The sequence below is a fragment of the Macaca nemestrina genome, chromosome 15 (assembly GCF_043159975.1).
Source record: "Macaca nemestrina isolate mMacNem1 chromosome 15, mMacNem.hap1, whole genome shotgun sequence".
Lineage (NCBI taxonomy): Eukaryota > Metazoa > Chordata > Mammalia > Primates > Cercopithecidae > Macaca > Macaca nemestrina.
In genome coordinates, this window is record NC_092139.1 from 63,690,290 (window position 1) to 63,701,730 (window position 11,441).

General features: G+C 39.5%; 1 long non-coding RNA gene across 1 annotated transcript in view; it reads right to left on the reverse strand.

Annotated features, from left to right (window-relative positions):
* The window catches only part of LOC139358876 (uncharacterized), a 54,828-nt gene extending 43,889 nt beyond the window's left edge, over positions 1-10,939 (reverse strand). The window contains exon 1 of the long non-coding RNA XR_011614385.1: positions 10,690-10,939. This is a non-coding gene — a long non-coding RNA (uncharacterized lncRNA). The remainder of the gene's footprint in view (positions 1-10,689) is intronic.
* Between the last annotated feature and the right edge of the window lie 502 nt (positions 10,940-11,441).

An 11,441-nucleotide genomic window follows, 5' to 3' on the forward strand; every position in this document is an offset into this window, starting at 1 on the left:
AATAAATGAGTTACATTGAAAACAAATCCATGACAGCCATGCATTAGAAAGAAAGGTTACGTGTGTCCCCAGTAATAAAGTATGTGCACAATATAAATTAAAAGATACCAATTTATACTCATATGATTGGCAAAAAAAAATGTTAAAGCCTAGCAAAATCAAGTGAAGCCAAACACGAAACAAGCTTCCCAGTATTGCTTGTGGGAATACAGATTGTTATAACTACTTCAAACAATTGGCAATTCGTAGTAAAAATGAAGACAAGCCTACCCTACAATTTAGAAATCCTACTTCTAGGAATATAGTAAGAGAGATTCTTCCCAAGAAGCCTATACAGGAATGTATACAGCACTATTGCTTGTAATTGTACATCGTGGTATTTCCATATGGTAAAGTATTATTCAGCAGGGAAAGTAAATAGACCAGAGATAGACATTTCTATATGAATAAATTTTAGAAAGGTAAAATTGAACATAGGAAGCTGCAACTGTATCTGTAATGCTTTGTTTTGCTAGAAAACAAAAGGGGGGAGGGCAAAAGTAAAGAATCTGAAATATATGTAGGAAAATATTAATATTTAAAATTTTTTCATGGTGGATATATGGGTGTTTCTCATATTATTTTCTGTCTTTTCTATATGCTTGAAATATTTAATAATAAAGAAAAATATAAAAGGCATAGGAAAGAATATTCTGAGAAAATACATCAAAATGTTTATGGATATTAATTCTGGTAAGATTTTAAATGACTTTAATTTTCCTTTTTATATTTCTCTGTATGTCCTAATCACACCATATTAAATATATATTTCATTTACGACAATAAAAATATATTATTTTAAAACTCATATATATACAGTTATTTATGACATATGATGAAACCATATGAAACATAGCAAAAAGAATGAAAACTAGACCAGGATATTAAGAGTTGTTGACTTTTGGATGGAGCTATGAGTGACTTTTTTCTTCACGTTTATCTCTAACCTCAATTTTTCTATAGTGGGAAAATAAAATATTTGTGAAAGCTGGAATAAATAAAAAGCTATAGGTTTTAAATGAAAAAAAATTCAAATAATTTTTCCAGCATTATAAAATGTTCATATCCCTAAAGATGAAGTAAGTTACAAAAACATCAGTGTTTTTAAAGAAAAATTAGAAGATTTTTAAAGGAAGACTGTTATGATACTACAGTTTATATTGATGCTGTGTGTTTGTTGGCTCTGCTCATCAGAATATTAAGTTAAATAGTATATGCTGTGCCATAAATAAATTCTATGAGCAGAGGTCACTGAGAAAGGGGAACACAACGGTTATAAGTGGCCTGGTGACCTGAATTGCTTCCAGTAGGAGGGAAACATCAGAGTTATTTGATCAATGAAGTGTCTTTTATAAATCTTCAGGAAATCTCCTAGGAAGCCTTTAAGGAGATGGATTTCTCATTACTTCTGATATATGTTCCAATTAAATTATTACCATTGCCCCCATGGGACTGCCCAGCCTAAGAGATGGAAACTGTGATTCCAGCCCACTGACGCCCACCATCTATAAGATTCTGGCACATTGAGGAGGCCATGACCAGCCTGTTGACTGAAATCTATAAAGTAAAATGATGCTGCTGCTCCAGCAATTTTGAAACGCTGCCCTAGAATCAATACAAAGCTTTGGTAACCTTAGAATTTCCATATACCTAGGCAGATAGTTGTCTTCAAATATAAGAGTAATGTCATTTTCTGGAGAAAAAAAAAAGAATCTAGAAAAAGTCTACAATGCTCTCCTCTGCCCTTCCTCCTCACTCCACCTAGTTAGTAACAGCCAAATCCAGGTGCACAGATGTCTGAACTCCTCCACCTGAGGTTGTCCACAATGTGCGTTAGGTGGCACATCTTATAAGGCACATATGCAAACAATTATGGGATCTGAACAATAACTCAGGCCAAAAAGTCAGGAATTAGTGCTCCTTAGTGTACCAGTGGGAAAAAAAGGAGGCTTAGAGAGTTTAAGCAACTTTCCCTCGCAGTTGATAAGCCAAGGTGGCCTTAGACAAGTCGAGAACATGACAGAGTGGTAGCAAAAAGGTTTCAAAGGCAGAAGAGCAAATGAAGTCATGAATTTTACAGTCTACGTCTTTTTAGCCCTTTCCCTTTCGTGCTTTTCTTGGGTAAACTATCTAGACCCTTTACAAACACATTCCCACCCACAATTTTTCCGCCATTGCTTTAGGGCCTCATCTCTGAGTAACCGGAGGGAATGCAGCTGACCCCTTACCTAGTTACTTAATGACCTCCTATGCTTTGCCCTTTCACTTTGCTTTCTCCATGCCACTATAAGACATACAAAGATTTTTCTGCCCCCCAAGATTGTGCAGTTTTCTACTCAGCTAATTACCCCCAACTGAAAAATAACTGTTCTCCATACTCGGAGATATATGGTAATCAAGCAACCAAATATGCCTTTTGCCAATGACATGTTCTTTTAATATGTTCAAATGAGAGACTCATCGGAAATTATTCACTTTCTTCTGAGTTGCAAAGGAAAATGAAAGGCAAATTATGGCTATATATGCACGTGTTTGCACAGATCCCATTCCACTGAATTAATTTGTTGCCATCCACAGAGCTATTGACAACTAGCTCTTTCCTCTTACCTTTTCGCTTACCAGGTGGAAATGATTGCAGACTTAATTTCTTTGAGGGGTGATTTAGATTGGAAAGGGCACCTCTGTAATGCAGAAGTCATAATGTCCACTAGAGACAATAAAAGAACAATAGCTCCCAGTGTTTCCACAGTGAAGAGAGAGAGATAATAGAATGTCAGATTTTAAAGGAATTCAAACCATTACTGACTTTTCAGATGAGGAAACTGAGACTCAAAGAAGTTAGGGAGTTAACCAAAGTTGGTTTTTTAGTTTGTAGCAGGGCTGAAATTAGGTGCTAAGTATTGCAACACTTGGGCCTCTCTCTTCCTCCCCTCCATCCTGCTGCTAGTAGTGTCAGTGGCAAATACAAGCCAGTTCAAGGACATGTGGCATTAGGGATGAGTACTAAGGATAAAGCACCAATGCATCCTTGCAATTTTCTACACATTCCTTAATTACAGGGCTTCATTTATTCACAGAAGTTGCCTCTCTTGTACATGACCCAACACACACACAATGTCTGACAGAGATAATTTATCATTATCTGAATGCACTTAGGGTGGTCAGTTTCAGCCAGAGTGAAGAACAGAGAAAGGCAGGGTCAAGGGCATTATAGAAGTAGCCCTTCTTGCTTTACTCTCCAGCCCTCCACCCACTCCTATCAGCCCAGGTAGATTCACTTTCATTACATTTCTCTTTGATGCAAAATCTGGAAATCTTGGTCAGGTAGCTCTGCTTATCAGTGGGTTCATAATAACCCATTTTTATCAAACTTCATCTGATGGATCCAAAATATGTTTGATCTTAGTATAAAGTACCCTTATCAGTGCTACTGCTAAAATGACACTGCCCAAAAGTGCATGGTGTTAACAGCAAAGTCTCTAGAACCAGAAAGAAGTATGTTTAAATCCAAAATCCATCACTTTGTCGCCATGCTGCCGTGTCCAATTCATTCTCATTAAATAGTAGTTTACTGAGCACACTAGACTGTAGGAATGCAAACAGATAGGGCCTTAGCTTTCCTGGCTTCACTCTTGGGAGGCAGATCCAGACACTAACACATCTATTACTCAAGTTAATGTAAAGGATTGATGGGTACAAGTGCTGTGCAGGCAGGTCCCTGGAATGATGAGAGCACCCAAGGGAAGGCTTTGCTCTGGTTACAAACATCAGGAAAGGCTTCCTCTAGGAAGGGCAGCTGGGGCTGAGATCAGAAGCACAAGTGGGCAGTAACTGGGTAAAGTAATGAGGATCGGGCATCCTAGGAAAAGGTGTGGTGCAGGGGGACCTTGACCTTGGCCAGTACAAGACTCTGAGTCTTTGCAGTGCAGAGCATAGAGGAGGGACACACAGTGAGGTCAGAGAAAAGGAAAGGGGCCTGTGGCCATGGTGAGGAGGTTTGTCCTCATTCTAAGGAGGATTGGGAGGTGTGGGGCATGGTCTGACCTAGGTAGAGGACAGACTGGTGAACAACACAAACACAGGCACACAGGTAGAAGGCCAGGAGGTAATCCATACAAGGGCTGCAATGAGAATTTCAATGGAAAGAGAAAACAGAAGCTAAATAATATTTAAGAACTAAAATCAGCAGGCCTGAATGGTAAGTTGGATATGAGAGGTGAGAGAAAGGGATAAACCAGAGCTCACTCATAGGACTTTGGCTTGTGTGACTGGATAGGTGGCAGCACCATTCTCCGAAAAACAGAATGTAAGGAGGAGCAGATTGGTGACTTAAACCTCTGCACCTCAGTTTCCTCATCTGTAAAATCGGAATCGTCCTACTTATATCACCATGTTGCTGAAAGCACTAGAAAATGTTCCTAGAAAGTGAAACCTCCATACAAAGTGGTGTATGGTTCTCCCCCAAATAAGTGGGACCTATTCTTATATGCTTCTCTTTCTTGATCTGACTGGAAATTCAGGATCTCAGATATTCATTTATTTTCACCGTCTCCTCTGATGGCTTTACAAAATTGCTGGTTTGCTGATCTAATCACCCTAAATAGTCTCTAGTACTCCATACTAGGAAAATAGTCAAGGGGGCAATTACTCTTCTAAACTGATTATTGTAAATGTCACTGCTACAGTGCAACTCACAGTGACTCACTTGGCTGTTCAAAGGAAAACATCTATTGCAAATGCAGCTCCCATTACTTCCCAAATGTTCACGCACAAATGCATTTATTTTACCAGGAGTGTGGTGTTATGTCATTTAAGGGGAATGGGAAAACACACTCACAATTGAAAGAGAGAAAAAAATAGCATGTATACAGCACCTCCACACCTGTCACTGGGTGTGGAGAGGCTGAGGGGAGGAGAAAGGGCAGGTATATTCATGATTATTTTTACAAGTAAGGTTAACTTAGGCAAAGTAACATGCTGAAGCTCACAACACGAGGAACTAAGACATTTCTGTGACTAAAATACAAGTCTTGGGACTCCCGATTCTATCATATGTCTATCAAAATCTCCCACCTGCCAACATTAAACCATACAATGGAGATGATAAAAACCATGCAGCCACTGAACAGAGGAGAGGGGCAAGATCAAAACTCATTTGAACTTTCACAATAATATTATATAAATTCACTATTACTTCATTATTATGATTGTAGTTGTCGTTAATAAATAAGACGTGTTGAGCAACTGCTACATGCCAGACCAAATGTTAAACACTTCATTTGTGCTGTTTCATTGAACCTTTACTTTCCACATAGGTGCTTTTAAAAATTAGAATTATGACAGTACAGATGAGAAAATGGAAGCTGAGAAAGCTTAAGTTGCTTAAACCTGCTCCCAAATCCTAGACTTTTTCCAAAGCCACCCTACTAGACTACCATGCTTCTGTGAGATATATTGTATTCATAGCAGAGTCAAATACCAATAAGGCCAAGACAATCAGTAATTTTGAGTTCTTCTGGATTTTTTGGGAAATTCAAACAATGTCTCCCATTGTCCTAAAAACATTTAATGTAGTTCCACTCATTCTATAAGCAAACAGGTGTGAACCCTTATCCGGGCCGATACCACTCTAGTTTCTCTGTAATGGTACCTTTTGTGTATAGAATATTCATATCTCAAATGCTGATCCCCGTTCTGTTGCTTACTGGCTGAATAACTTTGGGCAGGTGACTTAGCAGTTCAAACGCTCTTTAGTAGCCTGTGAAGTAGGGGTGACAATATAAATGGAACCATGTGCAGAAAGCACTTGACATGGTCCCTGGTACATGGTATACCACACATATTAGCTGTGATTATTTTTTATTTTGATGATCCTTGTGATCACAGAATAGAGGTTAGCTACATTCTACAGAGACTAAACTTCTTCCAAGACATAAAGTGTTTTGTGCAATTTTATACAGCCTGTAAATGATAGAACAAAGATAAGAAAGCAAGTGTCCTAAACGTGACAGGGCAAATTTTTGTTACTAAAATTTCCAGCAACTCTCTGAGGAGGGTGGCTCTTGGTAGCTGGAGGATTCTGAAAGTAGAAGTGGGGAGAAGCCAAACTGCTCATCAGAAAGGGCTGAGAGATCACGTGACCTGAAGATGATTCAGAAGTGAGAAGAAAGGGCAAAGAAATAAAGTACGCATGGGGAGGGTCAGAGAAAGCGTGAGTGAAGGAGGAAGGGAAAGGGAGAAGGAGAATATGTTCAAAGGGATTTGAGAAATTTGCTCCCGTACACAATGCAAACTCCCTCTTCCTTCGACCTTCAGAATCATCATGAAAATCTAGACTATATATAAATGCATGTGTGTCTACAGACTCTAAAAAAAAAGCTAATCCCTATATAAACATGGTAAGTGGGGGCAACAGTGCATACAAGGGCAGCCGCCAACTAGGCATCTCACAGGAAAGCAATGGACCCCATGCTGTATGTTGGGGGAGGGGGAAAGGAAAGGTGTTAGGGAATTAGGTTGTATTTACTAGGTGTGGCTGGAGGCAAAAAGAGGGAGTAGGAGAGAAAAATCACACAATTCTACACATATCTGAGAAAATCCAAGAAACAGTTTTGGTTTCCAGGATGCCATTCTTAGTACAACCAGCTTATAATGTGGGTGCAGATCATTCATTCACAAAACTGGCTGGCCAACCTACCCCAGTGCCTAGAAGAGAATTACACAGGCACACACTCCCTGATAATCTTTGGAGGAACATGGATGGTTTAGAAAGGAGGATGACAGAGGTAGAACTGGAGAATTTTCATGATTGTTCCTAATTGGTTTTCACCATCCTAATTATAAGCAAACCAGGGATTTCCTTATGGCATACTGGAAAATCATGAAATCCTCTGAGTTCTCATCTTTGCTTTTTGCCAAAAATATAACTGATACGAAACAGAATCTGTATTAGCTAGATGTTTGCTGAGGTTCAAATGCTTAGATTGTTGTGTTTTAAAATCATATTTGCTAAGATATTGTTTGCTTCCATGTCTCTTGGCCTAGGCATAGCAATAATTGCTTCCACCTGCTGGTAGAAAGTAGCAAGAAAGATGAAGAGAAGAGGCAAGGGTAGGGAGGAGAGTGGAGGCAGTCAGGAAATAAAACTAGATTAAGGAAGCTGATCTCACTTCTTCGTAGACTGAACAAATACATCTGTGCCATGCTCCTCTGGAAAAGGTAGTCTCCTGGATGTTCCATTTATCCTCCCTTCTCTACCTACGCCTCCCCAGCCTCATTCAAAATGTACCATATACAAAGCAAGGTGGGGTAGGAGAAAGATAAATGAAGTCAAACGATCTGGATGTGAGCCCCAACTTCTACCATCCATTAATTGTGGGATTGTAAATGGAACCCTTCCTCTCACCTATGAAATAGGCTATGGTATTTTTTTTGTTTTGTTTTTTGAGATGAAGTCTCGCTCTGTTGCCCAGGCTGGAGTGCAGTGGTGCCATCTTGGCTCATGGCAACCTCCGCCTCCCCGGTTCAAGTGATTCTCCCACCTCAGCCTCCTGAGTAGCTGGAGTTACAGGCGCACACCACCACACCTGGCTAATTTTGTGTGTGTGTGTGTGTATATTTTTAGTAGAGACGGGGTTTCATCATGTTGGCCAGGCTTGTCTTGAACTCCTGACCTCAGGTGATCTGCCCTTCTTGACCTCCCAAAGTGCTGGGATTACAAACGTGAGCCACCATGCCCAGCCAAGGCTATGAGTATTTTCAATGAGTTTTGTCAATGACATAATGCAAGTACTCTGTATGTCTCTGTGAATATCCATTAGCATGCATGAACAAAGGTCCCAGATGTGTCTTTTTAAAGATTTGACTTTAAACCGCTCAGCTAAGTGTGGTGCCAGATTCATCCAAGAAGCATGCATGTTTGTCTTCTTTGGAGACAAAGAAGTTACTTCAACCACTGGCCTGACAGCAGACACAGAGTAACCAGCCTTGGATGGCCAGGGCAGAGGCATGTGAAAACAGTCTTGGTCAGGAATTCAGCAAGGTCCTGACTTGCCCACAGAATCTCAACAGCCAGTTATGAAAAATGACCTGAACAGGCACACTCGCCTTCCTTTGCTCACACTTTAAGGTTTGCTATTTATGAGTATGTATCAATTCCAGATGTGACCTGGAGAAGAATGCTGTGTGGCAGGAGACTGCTCTGTGACGTTTCTGTTTACTATGACTGTGGTGTGTGTTAATTTGCCAAGTTGATGCAGGTAGAAATGGCAATGGGATTTCCAGAAGCTACCAGAGGGGTCAGCAAACTATGGTCTGTGGGTAAAATATGTTCCACGCCTGTTTTGGGAAAGTTCATGAACTAAAAATGATTTGACCATTATTAAATGACTGAAAAATTCGAAAGAAGAATAACATTCCATGATATGTGAAAGTTATATGAAATCAAAATGTAGTATCTATAAATAAAGATTTATTGGAACACAGCCCCACTCATTTGTTGATACATTGCTACAGCAGCAGAGTTAAGTAATTGCTACAGAGACCATATGGCCCACAAAGCCTAAAATTTTTACCATCTATCCCTTTACAGAAAACATTTGCTGGCCCCTGAACTACAGCACATTACTGTGCAAAGGCTACAAAGTCCACTTACCTCTCAGTGTGAGGCAACACTAAACTCCTTTTCATTCCAGCCTGACACACCTCCTTAGTCTCCTTCAAATTTATTGCCTCATTCCTGCCTATTTTCTAAATGTATTTATAACTGTCTTCATGCCATCTCCCTGTTCAAAAGCCTTCTAAATACAATTGGCTCCATATCTGTGGGTTCTGCACTGTGGATTTAACCAACTGTGAATAGAAAATATTCAAAAATATTGTGTGTATACAGAACATGTATAGTATTCTTGTCATTATTCCCTAAACAATACAGTATAACAACTATTTCCATAGCATTTATACTGTATTAAGTATTATAAGTAATCTAGAGATGATTTAAAGCATACAGGAAGATATACATAGGTTACATGCAGATATTGTGCCATTTATATCAGGGACTTGAGCATCCATGAATTTTGGCATTTGTGGGAGGCTTGGAACAAATCCCCCAAGGATATTGAGGGATGACTGTACTTTCATAATCAGAGAAAAACATATTTTTAATACACCAATGTTTCTCTGTCATTCATAGAATAAAGTCACAATAGTTGTGATATGCATACCAGAGCATTCACACCTAGCCCCCGTGTGCCCATCTCTTGTGGAGCAAGCCTCCTGAAGCTCTGCTCCCCACACTGTGCCATGTCCTTCATCTTCATCTACTCAGCAACTCCCTTCCTGCCTCTAGCATACAGCTTAAGACCTCCTCCACTTTCTTACTACCTTAATGAGAAGATCATGTTTTGATCACCAGTTTTTTCCCCACAGCACATACTTTTCAATAAACTTCTATGGTGAGACGTATCATACTATATTGAAATCATTCACCTGCACGTCTAGCCTGACCCACAATCTCCACCAGTGAGTGGGCTACACAAGGTTAGAAACCACATTTTCTGCATCTTTATGACTCCAGTACTTGGCATGAGGAAAGAATATAAGATGGGTTCGTAGAATTTAATAATAATATTAATTTTGATTAGTTTGATTGTCATTTTCATCTCAGTGGTTTAAATCACAGTTTTTAACGTAAAAAAAAAGCCATAGACATAAATGTGTCTTTACAGATTCATTCTGAGTGACTCTGAGTCTTTGATAAGCCACTTAACTTTTCTGAGATGCAAATTCCCCATGTGTTAAAAGATATGGAGGAGACCCACTTGACCAACTTTAGCTGCTTCGTGGGTGAGGGGGATAAGCAATCCTAAAACTAACGATCGGCATGAATTTTCTAAGATCATACATTCACATTTCTAAAAAACACTAGTTTAAAAAGTACCTTCATAAAAAAGATATTTTGTACTGGCAAAAAAAAAAAATGAGGCCTAAATAACATAATGTCAGTAAAAGCTCTTTATAAGTTGTAAAGCATACATGTGAAATAATATGGCTTTTAGCTTCTATTATAATAACCACCTGGCATAGCTCAAAAGATCACAGCCTACCCTGGAAGATAGAAGAGCCTGTTTCCAGGGCTCATAATGCATTGAAGAGTAGAAGGTAATTTTATTTTCATGATAATGATACCGCCTTCTGGCTTCCTCTACTTCAGCTTTTTTATGAGGAAATAAAACATCTTACAAGTGCATGGAACTTAGATTTTTTAAAACACTTCCACATCCATTATCTCTTTTAATCCTCAAGACCATCCCCACTTTGCAGATCAAAAATCCATTCTTCAGAGCCAGGAGTGACTTGCCTTAGACCTTCCAGCAAGTGAGAGGAAGTTGGACTTCAAATTGAGGTCCTCAGCTGCAAATTTTCTATTTTTCCATCATACCAAAAGCCCATTGCATTAGAATATTTGAGATCATTCTAATGTCTTTAGAGGTTAAGAAGCTGAGAGCAAGAGATTCCAAATGATCTAAGATTACACAATTAAGGAGAATGTTAGGAACCCAGAACACCCCACTTGCCCCAGTCCCTAGATGATTATACACTATATTTTGTGATATCCATCCACAAAGATGGCCCCCGGCGATCCCCACCTACCGGTATTCACACTCTTGTATAATTTCCTCTCACACTGAAGTGGACTGACTTGTATAACCAACAGGATATTGTGGCAATGACAATCTGTGACTTCTGAGGCTAGGTCATAAAAGACATTGCGGCTGTTGTCTTGCTCTCTTGAAAGATGTGCTTTGAGGGAAGGCAGACATATGATTATGAGGACACTCAAGACACTCCAAAGGGCTCTTCAGTGTCCAGGGAACAGAGACATCTTCCCAAGAGACAGTACCACCTTTCCAGCTATGTGAATGAGCAATGGGTCCTCCGGTCCCATTAGAAATCTCATTTAACCCTTCAGAGATTGCAGTCCTTGCCAATATCTTGACTATAACTCTGTGACAGACCCTGAGCCAGAACCACCCTGCTAAATCACTCCTGAACCACTCAGCTAAATCACTCCTGAATTCCTGACACACAGAAACGGTGTCATAATCAGCATTTGTTGCTGTTTAAGTCACTTAGTTTTTGAGGTGATTTGTCATGTAACAATAAATAACTAACATATTTTCTGTTATGGCCAGTAGGCTCTCCAGGGTATACATGCATTCTCCTTTCTCCTCCTGATTTCAGGTTTCTTTCGCTAAATATAGTCACAAATCCACTTGTCATCAGTTCCCTAAACTCATTGCCAAGGATAATAATCAAATGAGAGAAGTTACTTCAATAATCTGATTCACTATGGTCTTCACCCAGCTGCCCCCGAAGTTTTCCATCTTGTCCCAAAGCAATTT